At 45.3% G+C, this 11,647-nt stretch overlaps 1 long non-coding RNA gene across 1 annotated transcript in view; it reads left to right on the top strand.

Moving 5' to 3' along the window:
• The first annotated feature begins 454 nt into the window (after positions 1–454).
• The window catches only part of LOC120094128 (uncharacterized), a 30,160-nt gene continuing 18,967 nt past the window's right edge, over positions 455–11,647 (top strand). The window contains exons 1-2 of the long non-coding RNA XR_015627208.1: positions 455–554; positions 1,022–1,078. This is a non-coding gene — a long non-coding RNA (uncharacterized LOC120094128). The remainder of the gene's footprint in view (positions 555–1,021; positions 1,079–11,647) is intronic.

The following is an 11,647-nucleotide window of genomic DNA, read 5'->3' as shown; positions in this document are numbered from 1 at the left end:
GTGAATTGGGGGTGGAGGGTGGGAACCTTCTTTTTAAAAAAACAATAGAGCACTTAAAAATATTTACACTTTTTTTTTTTTTTTTTACATTGACTAGCTTGCCTTTGCTGTAAAGGTGAAAATGACGGGAAATAAAATCTTCCAGGAGATCTGGTCCATATGCTACTGCTCACCGTGGCTGGAGTCTCAGATCCAACCATTGTGCTGGCTGCCTGCTGCCCAGACTGAGTGGGGTGAACTCAGGACAGAGCCTTGTTTTTGGCATGAATGCCTCTGCCTTCCCTTGCTGACACATTCCCTCCACCACTCAAGAATGCTCAGCGGCCTCTGCCAGGTTGAGAATGCCTGGCTATGACAGCACCATTTGCAAAGTAAAGAGTCTATTTATGAAGATAATGGCAAAGCCCAGACCAGGCCCACTGTGGGAGAATCTTGGCTCGTAATTAGCAAGAACAGTGCATTTTAATGAGGATGCCTGGTAGGCAGTCGGCTCCTGCCCGGACTGCCAACGAATCTGGGGCAGAGGGAGTGTTGGCAGCGAGGCCAAGGAGCAGGTGAGGGGAACAACATAGAAGAAAATTCGCTCATCTTTCGGGAGCTTGAACGCTTTAGGATTGTTTCATTTCCCCATTACCCTGGCTGTCGTCCCTTGGGTTGTTTCTCTGGAAGCAAACAGCTCAGAGAAGATCTATCAGACCTGGTAACTAGCAATCCCAAGCATTGCTGAAGTGAGAGGCAAAGGCCTAAGGGTCTTGGGGTGGAGGCTCAGAAATGTGGGCATTTTATTTTCCCTGAAAGGCAATTAGGCCATTGCTATGAAGCCTGTGGAGAAGCTGGAAGCTCAAAGCCTTCTGAAGAGAATAGCTATGGCGTTTGAAGCTGTGAACCCTGGTGGGGGTGATGTTATTACCAAGGTTGGCTTAAGCCAGACCTTTGAGCTTTGTTGCTGGAGGTTGACAAACTACTGCTGAGGGGCATGACCTAAGGAAAATGGAACTTCTCGGCCTCTCTGTTATTTCAGAGTTCCGGCTCAGGGCGAGTGGGCTTCCCATCGAACAGGATGAATGTCCATGTGTAGGTGAGTATAGCAATTCCAAGATGGGTGAAGGAGTTGTGATGTGCTGAGTCCTGGGTACCACGAGTGTCTTATAGTCAGTGTTCTATTGCTGTAAAGACATACCATGATGGTGGCAACTCTTACAAAACAAAACATTTAATGAAGGCTGGCTGACAGTTTCAGAGATTCGAGTCCATTATTGTCATGATGGGGAGTGTGGAAGCACTCCGGTAGACATGGCGAAAGCATGGAGGCACGCAGGTAGACGTGGTGTTAGGGACAGAACACACCAAGGCAACATGGTTCCACATGGAGAGGTTTAATGAGAGAGGAAGAGTAGAGGAGAAGAAAGGCAACTGGCCATGGGCATGTGGCGGGAAGGGGGAAGGGGGCAAGAACAGAGAACAAAGAGTAAGAGGGGTAAGTAAGAGGAAGAAGAGGGGGCAAGCAGCTCCTTATATAGCGTCAGGCACAGCTGGCTGTTGCTAGGCAGCCGTGGGGCGGAGCTTACCTGGCTGGTGCCAGGTCGCTATGGGGGTGGAGCTTAGACAGAATACCAACACACGGCTCTGCAGAAGCAGCTGAAAATTCTACATCTGGACCCACAGAAAACAAACAGGAGGAGAGAGACATACTGGGCCTTGCTTGAGCTTTTGAAACCTCAAAATCCACCCCAAGTGACATATTTCCCCCAAGGCCACACCTTTTAATCCTTCTCAAGTAGTGCTGCTCCTGCTTCAAATACAGGAGCCCATGGGAGCCATTCTTTTTCAAACCACCACAAGAATGCTCAGGTCAGATGGATGAAGGTTATTCTGTCATATCTGAGATATGAGGGACAATCATAGAAGCCTCGGAAGACAGAGAAAACCAAAGGGATACTTAGAATTACAGGCATCAGGTAGGGTGGTGAACTCAATCCAGATAGACCGAGGTTGGGTTTCAGTTCAATGTTGGCAACTTGAAGAAGCAGAGGTGATCTTTAGAAGTCTTCATGAAATCACTATCAAAATAAATAAATAAAATATGGCAGATGTTGGAGAAATGGCTCAGGAGTTAAAAGCCCTGGCTGCACCTTCAGAGGACCTGGGTTCAAGTCTCAGCACTCACATGGTGACTCACAACCTATAGCTCTGGGGAGTTAGCTCACACTGTCTTCCGGCCTCTGTGGGCCTGAGGCGTGAACATGGTACACAAACACATACACAGGCAAAACATCTAAACACATTTAATAATTAATAGCAATTAATTATTACAACAATTAAATTAAATAGTAATATTTAGTAATTAATAGTAGTGGTAGTAATAATTTTAAAACATACACAATGCTAGTTATCTCTTCATGTTTATTATGTTCAATAAACATGCGTTTCAATAGTAACAGAATAACAAAAACAATAACAAGAAACACAAATCAGAATAAATGTATTTGTTACCTGCTGCTGTGACAAATCACCACAAAGTCGATGCCTTAAATCAACACAATTTACTGCTTTGTAGTTTGAGAAGCTGGAAATAAACAAGGGTAAGCTGGGCTGAGTGTCTTCTGAAAGCTAGAGGAGACCCTCTGCATTCTTGCTTTGCCTAGAGGCCACTCCTCCCCATCCCCCGACCCCCCACCCCCCATCTTTTAAAACAGTAGCAGAGCATCTTCAGCCATTCTCTGGCCTCTGCTCTCACTCAAGCCAACTTTCCTTTATCCTTTTCCGAAGGACTCTCATACTTGCACTGCCCAACCTCCACCCCCCAACCCCCAACAGATAGAGTAGGATAAATCCATTCTCTTGAAATACCTTCAGGGACAAGATGATGAACATCTTTGTGGAGTCCTACTGTGTCCACTATCCAGAATAAAAACAGAACTTCCCAGCCTCACTTGCAGCTAGACTAACATACGTGACTCAACTCTGGCAGTGGGTATGAGCTCTGAAAACAGTCGGAATAAAAATAAGACCACCGTGTCTATTTTCAAAGGAAGAATGGAAGGAAGAAATAGTCACGAAAATTAGACAGAGCTACAAACTGACACCCACAACCCCCACAGTCTGCATCGACACCTGCCCGTCAGCTATTTGCACTGTGGAGGCAAGGATCACGTTTGTTGAAAGCACCCTAGTTGTCTTAGTTTGGGTTTTAAATTGCTGTGAAGAGACACCATGACCATGGTAACTTTTATAAAGGACAACGGTTAATTGGGGCTGGCTTACAGGCTCAGAGGTTCAGTCCATTATCATTGTGGCAGAAAGCATGACAGTGTCCAGGCAGACAAGCCTCTCTAGAAGGAGCTGAGTGCACTCCATTTTGATTCAAGGGCAGCCAGAAGGAAACTCTCTTCCACAGGCAGCCGGGAGGAGGCTCTCTTTCCACACTGGGTGGAGCTTGAGCATAGAGACCTCAAAGACAGCACCGCAGTGACACACCCGAACCAGCAAAACCTACTCCAATAATGCCACACCTCCTAACAGTGCCGCTTCCCATGGGCCAACCACACTCAAACTTCCACAGTCGTCTACCACACTCTCTTCTTCCACAGCGTGCACAGAGCTTGCTAACTCAAGTGGATTCTCCCTGTTCGACTGTTTCCAAGAGCACCCTTGCCCTGGAGCCTCTCTATGATGACATACATACTTTCCTTCTCTGTCCTGTTCTTAAGGGAAGTGTTTGCTGTTGGGGAGATGTGGAGCCATGACCCTTTTGAACCTGGCGGCTGAGGCCAGTACTTGGGTGTTGCTCAACAACAGAAGCGTATGCCTTTATAATTCTTGGGGAAATGCCAGCTACCAGTTTAGACTTCTCTTAGATTTCTGTTCAAGGAAAGAACCAACTTCCATCTACCTCACTAAAGCTATGCAGGCAGAGTTTTTATCTCACCAAAGAGCTCATTCTGTACTCAGGAAATACAATTGACAGAAACTCAGACTGAACTCTCTCTCTCTCTCTCTCTCTCTCTCTCTCTCTCTCTCTCTCTCCCTCCTCTTTCTCTGTCATGCATTGGTGTTTTTTGCTTCCATATGTGTCTGCGTGAGAGTGTCAGATCCCCAGAGTATGTAGGCTGACCAATGGGAGCTGGGAATGGAACCCAGATCCTTTGGAAGAGCAGCCAGCCACTCCAGCCCATGACAGAAACTCTTAGACAAGAAGTGTCCATCAAAGACTCTTATATCTGGGCATTTAAAATAGAGAAATAAGGGGTAAAGCCAAGAAAAATTGGGTGACTTTATAAGTGCTAAATGACCATCGAGTAGCATTAATCTTTATAGCACACTTTTAACACGATAGTCCATGGTCTGGATTGGTCAGATCACAACTGAAATATTTCATTTTCTTCTAGGACTTGGATTGGAAAGGGATATAGACATTAAAAAAAAAAAATGTCAGGGCTTTCTGCGGAAGCATGAAGGGACTTGAAACTACCTCAGACCTAGGATGGCAAAGGTACCCAGGGTATCAGAGGGCCTGCAGATACAGAGAGCTCACCAGGTGTAAAGTCCAATGCTACACCACTGAGATCTAAAGGAGAGAAAATCCTTGCCCTCAAAGGAAATAAGTGGCAGGAAGCATTTATATACATGTAAATTTACGTTAATTTATGTAAATGTATACAAGGTAACTCCCAGACATAGCTTCCAGAGTGGCCCATTAAGAATCCATTTGTGTGTGGGGGGAGGGAGGGGGTGCTGGAAATGTGGCTCAATAGGCAAAGGGCTTGCTGTGCAAGCTTGAGGATCTGAGCTTATCCTCAGCACCTAGGCAAAGAGCCAGGCATGGCAGCATGGATAGGCAACCCCAGTGCTGGGACCAGGGTGGGGTGGGGGCTGGGGTGGTGGTGTGTATGAATTAGCAAGTCAGATTAGACGAATTGGTGAATTCTAGATTTAGAGGGGGACCTTGTCTTGGAAAATAAGTCAGAGAATGATATAGCAAGACACTAGATGTTGACCTCTAACCACTTCATATGCATGTGCACACACACATGCACTGGTGCATACACTAAATAAATGCACTCGTGTATACATACACACACACACACACACACACACAGAGAGAGAGAGAGAGAGAGAGAGAGAGAGAGAGAGAGAGAGAGAGAGAGAGGCAGTGACAAAAAGAGACAGAGAAGAAACAGGGACAGACAGAGAGGATGGGGGAAGATCTGTGTGTCCATTTGTAGAGGTTTTTCTTTGGTTTGAGGCTCTGGTTATATGACCCAAATTGCCCTTGAACTTGTGCTCCTTCTCCCTCCTCCTTCTGAGCTCCTGGCTTGTGGATGTTTCCTAGTTTTGCTTCCATGTTTCTGTTTCCATGTTTTCTTATCCTTTTGACCATCTACCCAGCCTTCCATTAATATAACAGATCCGATGTAATCAGCTCACAGAGCTGCAAGGTGCCTTAGCTTATGGTCTCAGAACTGTTGTCGATCCTTGATCTGTATTGTCCCCACTGCTTTGAGCTTATGGAGTCCACAGGCCATGGTGGTGGGAATGGGTGGCAGAAAAAAGCCACATCATGGCCAGGAAGTCAGCAGGTAGGAGACTGGACATTGTTCCCTTCAAGGGCATTTCTCAAATGACATAAAATCTCCCTAGTAGGCTCCATCCCCCTATAAACTCCATTGCTTCCTAATAGTACCATCCTAAGGAGGGATCCACAGGCCTTTGGGAACCTCTCAGTCCGGGATATGGTGACTCATGAGAAAGGACTTAGTTAGGGTTTTACTGCTGTGAACAGACTATGACCAAGACAACTCTTGTAAGAAAAACATTTAATGGGGCTGGCTTACAGGTTCAGAGGTTCAGTCCATCAAGTTATCATCAAGGTGGGAACATGGCAGCATCCAGGCAGGCATGGTACAGGAGGAGCTGAGAGTTCTAGATCTTCATTTGCAGGCCACTAGGAGAAGACTGACTTCCAGTCAGCTATGATAAGGGTTTTAAAGCTCACACCCACAGTGACACACAAAATCCAACAAGACCTCACCTACTCCAACAAGGTTACAATTCCTGATAGAACCGTTCCCTGGGTCAAGCATATTCAAGCTACCACAGGCTAGAAACATTATTTGCCTCTGGTAAGAAGTCAGCTTGTATTTTAGAGAAATATGTCCTACCTACTTCCACAAGAAGGCAAGCAAATCTGATGGTGTTAGTTCAAATGTCCCAACCAACCACTGAACGCCTACCTCTTCGATACCAAACTCAAAGGGGCATTAGATCCATTTTAGGGTTAGATGCTCCTGCTCCCCCACTCCCACCCCAAAATGAATTAGAAGAAAAGGGGACTTTAAGAATGAGGCCCAAACAGAGCATAGGTAGGAAGGAGAGACCTGCACAGGGATAGGAGAGGGCCTGGACCCATGGGCAATCTTCCAGGAGCTGTACCAATGGGTAGGAGTGTCCTGTCTGAAAGATAGCTATGTGTGGCGGCACATGCCTGTGATCCCAGAATTTGAGAGACTGAGCTCTGGGAGATGTTCGTTGGTGTTGATGGAATTTTGGGAAAGGACAGCAAAATGAGACTTCTTGTCAGTGGCTACTCAGAGACCCTCTAGGGATCAGGACTGGGTCTTTACGTTGCTCAGAGTCTAGAGCTCCCAATAGACAGTGTTAGGTGCTTCTCCACGAAAGCCGATTCTCCAGCGATCTGGGCATTTGCCTACAAGTCCTACGCCATGGTCAAGGTGCTCCATAAACACAACTTCGTAGTTCTTGTTGACATGTAAATCCAGCTCTCACCTTACAGGGAAGAAACGATGATAAACTCTGGAGCCAAATCTGAGTGACACTGGCTTACATGTTCCAATGTCAGAAAACTGGCAGGGGTGTGGGAGGCTGGGAAGCTGAAGAGATTTTTGAAGACTCACTAATTCAATCTTAGTAAAGGCACCAGATTGGCAGCTACTGGCTGGTACCTGTGGTCCTGTGTTCCACCTCTCTGATGGGGTACAGGAACTCCACCTGCTGGGGTGTGGGAAAGCCACTTGGACAGGCGAAATGGAAGACGCTAGACTGCATTTACCCTACGCCTGCTCTCTGGCTATGAACTTGCAGGAATCGTCAATTCACTGCTCAGGTGGTGGGAGAAACACAGGGACTGAGTCCAAAGCTGGGGTTCCCAAGCTCACGGGTATCCAGTCACCGCTGGAAACTGCATGGAATCCAGAAAGAGGGGGAGCCCTCGGGCTGAGGATGACCTGGGGCTGGGGGAACTTGGAACTGCAGCTTAACTCATCAGCAATTGTCCTCAACTTAACAGCGATCTTCGGGGAGCGCAGATCACCCAGGAGGAGGGAGGGGCCTTCTGCAGTAGACTTAGAACTCGAGGCATTGTGGATGAAGGCTTCGTCCGTTCTCCCCACGGCTGTTCTTGACGAGAGAGACAATCTTTAGTTTCAAACTGTTTACTGATTGTTCATAGTGGAAAATGGGTTCGCACCACCTCCTCTGGGTAGGCTAGAGATTACCTTTTGCAAGAAGAAATGTCCAGGAAGGGAAGCTTATTGGCTAAACCCTCAGAGCCTCTAGGTACCTCATTAGCGTGGATCCGGGAGTGTAGTCACGTGACAGGCACCCGGTCAGAAGCAGGTAAGGCTCCTATGGTACTCTCAGAGGTTCCAGGGCTTCCAACCTGCTCAACCTTACCAAGTTTCCTGGCACGGTCCATTTTGCCCTGCAGGTACCCAGGCACACACAGACACACATGGGCCACAACAAAGGCACAGAGTAAACACACACAGGCCACTGACAGAGGGAAAGCCACAGACTCTTCAAAGGCCTGGGTCTTTGACCTCATAGCCATGTTTACGTAGACTCACACAAAAACAGCTTTCAGCCAAAAACTAGTTATGTAACAGATTACGTCCCTGTTTGCCTTGGTATGGCCCAGGACTTCTGGTGGCAGCCATCTTGTGCTAGCTCATATGGGACCCCCATATCAGCACATGTTGTCTAAACATGAACTGTCCCTCATGGTCCTCTGTTCCCAGCACCATGGCCTGGTAGCACGCACTCAGGTTAGCTGAACACCATGTTCCAAGTAGTAAGAGTTTCATGAAGTTTGTATAGTAACAGAATAAAAGTCATGAATCAAGGCGCCTTTAAAATATGTTGGTGGAACTCTCAGGCTCACCTCTAATAGCAACACGGGGAAATCTCTGCTCCCGGCCTCAGATGCTGGCTGGTGGTATTCTCAGTTTTGGGGTTGGTAGAAACCGATGGTCTGCTAGCGCATTACAAAAAGATTTTACCTAACGGTCACAGGGTGTTAGTTCAAAAACAAAACTGGCAAAAAAAAAAAATGTCTATTAAAGGAGCTCAAGCCAGCCCATGTCAATTTGGCTTCAGACGTGCAGCATTCCAAATCTGAATAATCATGAAAGTTCTAATCAGTCAGTCAGTCAATCAATCAGTCAATCAATCAATCAGCCTTTCTGAATCTTTAATGCAGGTGTGGCTTTTCTCTAGGAACCTGTGCTCACACTTCCTGTGTGAATGTTTGCTATAACTCAGACATACAGCATCTGTGGGCTAAGATAGGAAGCAGGGGTTTGAACGTGTCTGGTTGCAAAGCACGTCTTCTCTTGTCCCCAAAGCTTCCTTAGTAACAAGGTAATACAGAACAGAAAGAGCGCTTCTTTTATTCTCTACATTAGCCTATATATTCCTGCCCACATAAGCATTTGACCCTGGCCACTGCCCCTTTTCTGTGACACCTGGGAGAAGTTTTCAGTCAGCTCCCATTCTTCTCCGTCATAAACAGGGATCTCGGCAGATCGCTAGCAGGTTAGAATTCACGCACCTAATACTTTATGCCAAGCCCAACCTCTCCCACACACACAAACACAAGCTTTGCTTTGAACAAAGGAGAGTATTCTGTGGACAATCACTCATTGTTCTAAAAAGCTGCCGCCTCCTCCTCTGGGGCTGGAGGGTGTGTAATCATGGCCACTGCTCCTCAGTCTTTCCTGGACCCAGGGGGCGGGTGTCTGCTTACTGCCCAGGAGCCGTGGGCCAGGTCCTACAGGAGCCTCTGTTACCTCTTTTTTAAGATGAGGAGCAGCGAGGCTTGTTCAGTTCACACTCACAACAGGGGCACATTAGTATTTGCTGACTGAGGAATACGCAAATTAGGCAGCCATAGCTTGTGGCACAAAGGCCAGGATGCCGGCTCGGTCACCTGAGTCCAGATCCAAAGCTCCTCAAAAGGATGAGGTCATGGCGTCTCTGGACTGCTGATGTCATTCTAGCCTTTCTCATGACCTCAGTTTACCTGGGTGCCAAATAGGGTGGGTTGGGTGAACTCTAATAAGATAGACAGACAGACAGTCTGAAATATATATATATATATAAATAATATATACATATATTTAATATATATATATTCCCCTCATTGAAAAAAATTTCCTCTCTGAACTGAAACAATTTAGGGAATTAAATTTTAACTTCTCACTGAAATTCCAGGCTGTTTTTTTTAAATGCAAATTGGCAGAAATGATTTTTTTAAAAAAAAAAATCCAGAACAAAAATTAAATCATTTTGTAAAATTAGAGCCTGATTCTGAGTGACACATTAGTGATGGAACAAGGGTACTGAATAAATTGCATTAGCTCTGTCATTTCATAACAATAGGACACCAGAGGGTGACGTGCAATTTATCTTTCTGACACAGTGATAACTGCATACCAAAGGCAGTATTATATTGTGAGGGAAGAAAGCTATCTTCTCCTTTCTTGTTTTAAAATATTGGGCAATGACATCTGAGAAAGAATTAGTAGCTTCTGAAGCTGGGACTTATGGAGATGCCCAAATAACTGAGTTCTTAAAGTTAATGTTTAGTTCTACAAAGCAATTAAGTGTGCTTAATATAAACATATGGTATGGAAAAGACACACACAATAGCTGTTGCCTTTGACTGCTGTCTGTAGAGCCCTTCCCACAGGCTGAAGAAATGTCTTCACAGTCAAGAGCAAGTGCTGCTCTTCTGGGGGACCTGGGTTTGATTCCCAGCACCCACATGGCAGCCCACAACTGTCTATAAGGCCATCCCAGAAGAATTTGCTTTTGGTTCTTTTCTTCTAGCACTGATTTTTATATTTACAAGTGATTTGCTTATGTTATATACATTGTTATTGTTGTTGTTGTTATATACATTGTTATTATTATATACATTCATCAGCATTAGATACTATCCATCGTTCCACATTGGAAAAATGAGAATTTTATGATGTTTTATCTCCTTTTACTCATTAACATTCATCTCCATCTTTATCCATCTGTAGTTGATGTTTTCATAGGTAGTGTTCATTGCATAGCATATTGCTACTGAGTGAAGGGTTATATCTTACCAAAGAATAAAATAAGTAGTGTTGTCCAAGTGTCCATAACGTAGCGATGAGTAGTGTGACCTGAAGAAACTTAAGAATGGAACTCCACTGCTGTTTCTTTTGTTGATCAGGTTCTTTGTTCTCCAAAGTGTTTTCTTTTGCTATTCTTACTTACAAATAAGAATTCTTATTTATAAATAATAAAAATAATACTTTTATTATTCATTTACTTTTCCCTTGAAACAGGATCTCGTCCTGTAGCTTAAGTTCTGTCCCAGAACTCATGGTGTAGCCCACGCTGTTGTTGAACTCTGTATCCTCCCGTCTTAAACTTCTTGAGTGTTGGGATTGCAGGTGCACACCACCATGTCTGGGGATTTAATTTGCCTATTTTAAAATCTATTTGGGCAGGTAGGGGACATAGATCAGGTCATATGCCTGTTGTCACCCTAGAACTAATGCACGTTGTAAGATTTAAGAGGATAAAGGTAAACACACCCGTTTTCAACATGATGAAACAGATTTTGTGGCTGTCCAGTGGAGGCCTAACTCAAAAGAGAACTATACTTTCCCAGTCTCCAACTCCACAGGGTCAAGTAATGGATAGCCATTAGTAACTGTTCAGATGACATCATAGCAGGAAAGTCATGGTGGGAGTTAGCGGTATCACATCCACAGTCAAGAGCACACTTGGTGTTCCGCTACCCTGCTCCACTCTTACACAATGGAGACTTGGTGTTCCGCTATCCTGCTCCACTCTTACACAATGGAGGACCTGATGGTGCTGCCCACATTTAAGCTGAGTCACGACAATCAACTAAGATAATCAAGACAACCTCCACAGACATGCCCACAGGCAACCTGATCTAGGCAATCTCTTGCTGAGATCCTCTTCCCAGGTGGTTCTAGTTTTGTCAAATTGGCAGTTAAAAAATCACCACCATGGGGACACTATAAAATGGATCTGTGTTAGTTATTCTTCTCTGCACTGTGATAAAATACTCAAAGTAACATAGAGAAGGCTGGTTTTACTTTGGCTAGTGGTCTGAAGGCGATAAGTCATAGAGATTAGGAGAGGGGTAGGGAACTTTGTGATGCTGGAAGAATGGAATGTCTTACTCACAGTTCAGCAGACCAGGAAGCTGAGGGGAAACTTAGGCCAGAATTGGTCACAAGGCCTTCCTGGTAACCTACTACCCTCAGTGAAAATCCACTTTCTAAAGGTTTCACAACCTTCCTCAAACAGCGGTACCACTTGAAGACCAACTATTCAA

Source organism: Rattus norvegicus, chromosome 8 (assembly GCF_021556685.1).
Source record: "Rattus norvegicus strain SHRSP/BbbUtx chromosome 8, alternate assembly SHRSP_T2T, whole genome shotgun sequence".
Taxonomy (NCBI): Eukaryota; Metazoa; Chordata; class Mammalia; order Rodentia; family Muridae; genus Rattus; species Rattus norvegicus.
This window is presented reverse-complemented; position numbering and strand designations above follow the sequence as displayed.